The 5984-nt window shown below is 38.7% G+C and overlaps 1 long non-coding RNA gene across 1 annotated transcript in view; it reads right to left on the reverse strand.

Moving 5' to 3' along the window:
* LOC116841989 overlaps positions 1–5984 on the reverse strand; it is a 105236-nt gene that overhangs the window by 4630 nt on the left and 94622 nt on the right. The window contains exon 2 of the long non-coding RNA XR_004377645.1: positions 108–365. This is a non-coding gene — a long non-coding RNA (uncharacterized LOC116841989). The remainder of the gene's footprint in view (positions 1–107; positions 366–5984) is intronic.

A 5984-nucleotide genomic window follows, 5' to 3' on the forward strand; every position in this document is an offset into this window, starting at 1 on the left:
GAGAGAGAGAGAGAGAGAGAGAGAGAGAGAGAGAGAGAGAGAGAGACTGGATCGTAAAAGGCGAGGTGGAAGTCACTTCTGATTTCGTTGTTGCCGGGCTAACTTACCTGCCCGGAGTCACGTCGTGAAATCCAGCCGACCCGGGAGGACGAGAACACTCCCGTCGCCCGCGAACGCGAGCGACTGTAGGCGTGATGTTAACTTCGAGTTTTACACAGATATCAGTTGTTTCGTGTATAATCGACCTCACGATTAGTAAACATTTGGAGCCAATTTTTCAATAGTAGCCTGAAGCAGGATCATCTCGTGGATTTCAAGATTGTTTATTGCATTATCCATGTGATGTAAACACTGCCCTTTTTTTCCTGTAGACAATGCAAAGTACGTGGGATATGAATAAAAATTTGAAATATTAAACAGCACTATTAAAATATACGGAAAGGAGTAATTAAATTATGAGGCAGTTGCAGTATCGGTTTTGCATATTAATTGTAAGTGCAATGTTTAAAGATGATAAGTTGCATGAAATTTTCATTTCATCGCGTGACAGATTTAACTCTGAAGAAGTAGTAATGTTACTGGAGAACTCTGTGGATTCTAACTTGTTTAGCGAAATTTACATTAAGATTCTTTAACGGTGAAATAAGAATATAAATTCTCTTTAATTTTTTAGCAAACCACAGTTCTTTAAACGATATGCATAGATCACTCATTGTCTACATAGATGATATCTTGTACGTAGTTTACGTTGCCTACGCGACTAGACGTAGAGTATCTTAATTTACGCGTAAATTTACGCATTTCTCACAACTCTAATTTAAACTTAGATTTAAATTTAAACAGTCAAAAAACAACACAAATCGTATACATTGTTAGGATAAATTTGAAACTTAAATCTAAGTTTAAGCTGTTATTGGAAACTCGATTCTTAATATCGTAAGAGAGACCGAGGCGTCAATAATATATTTGTGTACGCATTCTATGTTTTACGAGATCTAAAAATGGAAAAGAGGAGAAGATGTCTGCAGGCACTCTAGGATTTGAGATTTATTTATCTTTGCTTCATCCTTTAAATCATAAAATGTTCCACATTTTTCCAAAAAGCTGGGCATTTGCAAAGTTAAACTGATGTATATAATCTCGGCGCAAAGTGTGAAAATGTGCGAGTGGAATATTTCGTTCTCTCTTACGCGCGGGAATTTTCCTACGGCGTGAAGTCACGCGTAAAGGCGCCGTGCATTTTCGAGTCGCAGTGTGAAATTCTCGCGCGCATTCGTACAACGTGCGCGACACATCGGCAATATTTCATAATTAGTTGCGATTCAATTTGCACAACGGCGTTACGCGTGTATGCGTATATAGACGCGCTCACAAATGCGTATAAATATAGCGAGCAACCAGGAACAAGAGAAACAGGTTCCAGCCACGGTACCGTAGATCCTCGAGGCATCATTGAGCGAATGGTAACCAGCTGCGAACGCTGCCCGGGATTTCACTGTAAATGTCAACCTACGGCACGTAAACCGTCCCGCCGATTTAAAGGAAAGTCGTTCGGCCGAACGTGGAACCGTTGGCGCGCGCGAAGGGCTAGGAACGCGAAGAGGGTGTTCATTCAACGACGCTCGCTCAGGCGCGCACACCCCCCGGAGGATACTTTATCCTGGCGAGCGATCTCCCGTATCGCGGGTTAGGAAATACTGGACGGGATAGTGCCAGCAGAAATCATCTGCACTTCCTCAACTCTTTAGAGTGCAGATTTATGGAGAGTCGTATGAAATAAAACATGAGACATGAAATAAAAGAGAGAAACAGGACAGAAAAAGAAACAAATACCACTAAACAGATAGGCAGTATTTTTTCGTCTTTTGTCGATTATATTCCGCGAGATTATTTATCTAAAAAAAAAAATACCAATCCTTTCGGGATGACATTTTAAACAAGTGTAAAATAGCAAGAAAGTGTTGTAATCAATTAACTCTTGTCAGTTGATTTTATGTGAAATGAATTTTATATAAAATTCATTTATATTAGAATGCGACTGGAGATTGCTCGGTTGAATGGACAAGCAGCAATAGCGATATCTGGAAGAGATAGTACCGCAGGTTTATCTCGTTCTTCGGAGATTTTAATGCAAAAAGATTCACGCCACTGCGAGAGTCCTGCTCATTCAATACGATCGTTTTAATTCCAAAAGTCTCGAATGAAGATATTCTCGCGCGCGCGCGCGCCTTATGCCAATGTAGTCTCGTTACGCTTAAACAGAGATACTTGGCGGGCACATTAGAAAGTTCCGGACTTTATGAAAGTACATGAGCCCGAGCATCGTTAATTACCCGTGCTCACGAGTGCAAAGTGGTCTAACGTCTACGAGGACGCTAAAAGCCGCCCTCGCCACTGACGATCGGTCTAATTTACTTGATACGGTCCTGTGAAAATTGTCAGACTAAGATCGACAATTTCGCATTGTTCGCTTCCTATTTTCAATGGCGCCTGAAGTCCTTAACCCCTCGAGCTATTTATATTGTGTCGATATTCCGCGCCCATTATTTTCATATATGTAAATAAAAGAGTTATTTCCCACGAGATAACAAAGATTTCGGTCTGGTTTTGATCAAAGGAAGAATTCGTGGAAAGACAATCGAGTTTCCCCCCAAATTATACGCGTCTAATTAATATAAAGATTACTTTGCAATTCCTTCAAGAAACGTGTGGTCGCTTTGTGTTCCTTTGGAATCTTTTCAATGATGATTTAAAATGACTGCGCGATTTCTTCTAGGGCGGGTCTTCCTTTAAATAAGCATATTTGGATTTCTTTATTGTTATTTTCGTTGAAGAATTAAAAAAATAGGATATATATCTAATTTGTATTTGCTGTAAATTGAAAAAAATAGCTCAAGTAAATTAAAAGAAATTTAATATTTTATCACGAAACTTTTTCGGGTAAATTAATATTTACAACTTTAACAACTTTAACATTCAACTTAACATAAACTTTTATCTCTTTTTTAACCAAGAGTTAATTAATTAACTCGATTGCAAAAGTTGTAGGAATTAATTGATCGCAATTCCTCCTTGTCGTCTTGATCTTTTTTAGAAAGTCATTCCGGGAAGATACAATATCTTTCAGGAAAATAAACTCGGAATAATCGGCTCTGGCCCAACAATTATCGTACGTTTGTTGTGCGCCGCGACGAGGCGACTTGTTACTGAGCACTTAGGTGTTTTCGGCCATATTCGGCGATGCACCCGGGCGTCTTTACGGCCCAGGACTTGCCGGTAAGCCCCGGCCGTTCTCTCTTACTCCCTCTTTCGCTCTTCTCGAAACGTAATCGTTTTTGCAGCCGGTCCGGTTCTCGGCGTCACCGACCTACCGGAACGCGTCGCGTCGGGTTTGGACTGCACGTCCTACCAGGACCAGGTATGAAAAGACCAAACGGAAATTCTATCATGCTTTTCGTAGGCGCCTCCCGCGTTTATTATGCACCTGCGAGATCAACGAACTCACAGAAGCGAAATCATACTCCTCTACGTTCAAAGGTTCGCGGAGAAGGCGAGGAAACCTCTTGCCAATTTGCATAATTTGTCTCGGGATCGTTTTATTAAAATACACCGTCTTCGGCGCACGCGGAGTAACCTTCCATCGAGATTCCGCGTAATGGTGGTGGTATCTCATTGTGGATGCTGAGATATCAGCTACGTAGAGTCGCCGCAAGTCACCGAAGGAATCGAAGGAAGCGGCTTCCTCCTTAGCAACAGTCGGAAGCGGAAAATCGCCTTACCAAGTCCGGACCGATCGAACGCGAGCGTCGCACAGAATCTGCGTGACAATACGCGGGCACACGAAATTCGAATTCCACGTGCGAATCCGCAGTGCCACGAAGTAAATTCGTGCGACGCTGTCGCGAAGGTAGCTGTTTCTTGCGTGGATTTATCGAGAGGATCCCTGTGAGCTGGTCTTGAAGGCGACTCCTCTCTCGGAGAGGCGCAAGACAACATATCGAAAGAAAAATCCAAAAATATCCTCGGGGCCCGTTCACGATCCCATGCGAAGGAGAGCCCGGTTGAGATGAGAGGCAGACGGAGAGAGAGAGAGAGAGAGAGAGAGAGAGAGAGAGAGAGAGAGAGAGAGAATTAAGGCGCTGTATATCGTCGTGTATGACATTTTTCCCAATCTTAGTACTCATCAACTTTGCCAATTAATTTCTCACTTCGCGGGGCAGAGCGACGTTTATTTCTGCCAAATTCTTATTCTACGTGTAAAACGTGTCAATTGAGTATATTTTCATCGATATTCGAGGTGACGTGAATAAACTGAATAATTACCCAATATTTAATTAAATATTCGCTCCAAGCGCTGGCTCTTATTGACTCAATAATATGGTTTATTTAAGTTGTATACTTTGTGCGCAAGAGTCTTTGTAGGTAGAAAGAATTATGGTTGTTTTAGATATATCAAATGTTGGGTATACAGAATACAATGAATGAAAAACTTAGTCAGACAAAGGACTCCAATCATCAAGGTAATACTTATAGATTTACTACAAAATTTATAATAATGATAAATTGCTAAATAAAAGTATTTTTAATGATCATATTTTATCTATTTTTAGATGGCATTCCTACTACAGCTAGAGCAATTAAAATAATGAATATACAGAGTCCATATGTAATGAGAGCTTATAATATTGCAAAGCGGGAAGAGGAAATTAACAAAATCAATGCACAGTTATGTGATTTTATCCAAACTCATCCTCTGAAAGGCAGTGATACAAAACATCTTAATGTTGATGATGTAATTTCACTATATTTTATTGAATTTGAATTATATCGAATAGATCATTGATTTTGTTTATCTAAAATATTTTTACAGTTTCAAACAATAAGGAAATAGTAGATAAGAAGTTAGAATTTTATTAAATATTTTACAGTTTATTTAAAATTATCTTGAACACATATACTTGCATTTGTCCATTTTCAAAAATTTTAAGTTTCATATTTTTGTATTTATTGAAGAAGCTGCAAACTATTTAAAAAATTATAATTCAATTAAAAACATTCAAATTCATCTTCTTATAACTTTAATGTCTATCTATAATAGAACTATTGTTGATACATAATGTATCAACGTCTCTCAGAACTTTAAGATCTTTTAATTTAAATTTGTTGATGATGGATAGAGTTATTGCCCTAAGTAGTTAATCAAGTTAAAAAAATATAGATATATATTAAAACTATATTAAAATATATTAAAAAGATGTTATAACCCCTAGGATTATTCATATTGGTTTTCAAACATATTTTCTTTTTTTATCACTGAATAATTGTCAGATTACACGTGAAACAAAATAGTTGATATTTTTTTAGTTCTTGGAGAATGTCGTGGTAATTACGCGCAGTAGCACGATTGTATCGTGAACGCTTTTCTAATAAACGTCAGCATTGACCACTACAGATCACATTGACCCAATGACATGACTACATATCTGAACATAAAATTTTCCGCTCTTTTTATTTCTGCTGTCAAAAAAAGGGGTTCCTATTTAAGAAATCGAAGTGGACCTTGAAATACCTTGACAATGGCCGCCAAGATCAAAGTCAAGGTCACCTTCAGATACCCCTCTTCAAACCTTACAACTTTTGTTTGAAACATTTTTTCTGAAAATGCTTTTCTGAAGATATTTTCCCAGCAAACAATTTGTTACCAAATTGTCGCCAAATTGACACCAAATATGACCAAAACTTGATGGCAAATCCGATGCCATTTATGTCCGCAATATGCTTGGGTTTTGTTAGCAAAGCTTGGTGACAAAATCTAACGCCAAATTGTTGCTAAATATCGAGCAAAGTTTGGCGTCAAACTACGCCGCACAAACTTTGGCCGGTATTTGGCGTCAATTCGGTGTTAGATTTCATCAAGCTTTGTTCGGTATTTGGCATCAATTTGACGTCAAACTGCGCCGCACAAACCTTGCTCGGTATTTGGC

This window comes from Odontomachus brunneus, unplaced genomic scaffold (assembly GCF_010583005.1).
Source record: "Odontomachus brunneus isolate Ranch 3 - 2012 unplaced genomic scaffold, Obru_v1 Obru_scaffold_019, whole genome shotgun sequence".
NCBI classification, from domain to species: Eukaryota; Metazoa; Arthropoda; class Insecta; order Hymenoptera; family Formicidae; genus Odontomachus; species Odontomachus brunneus.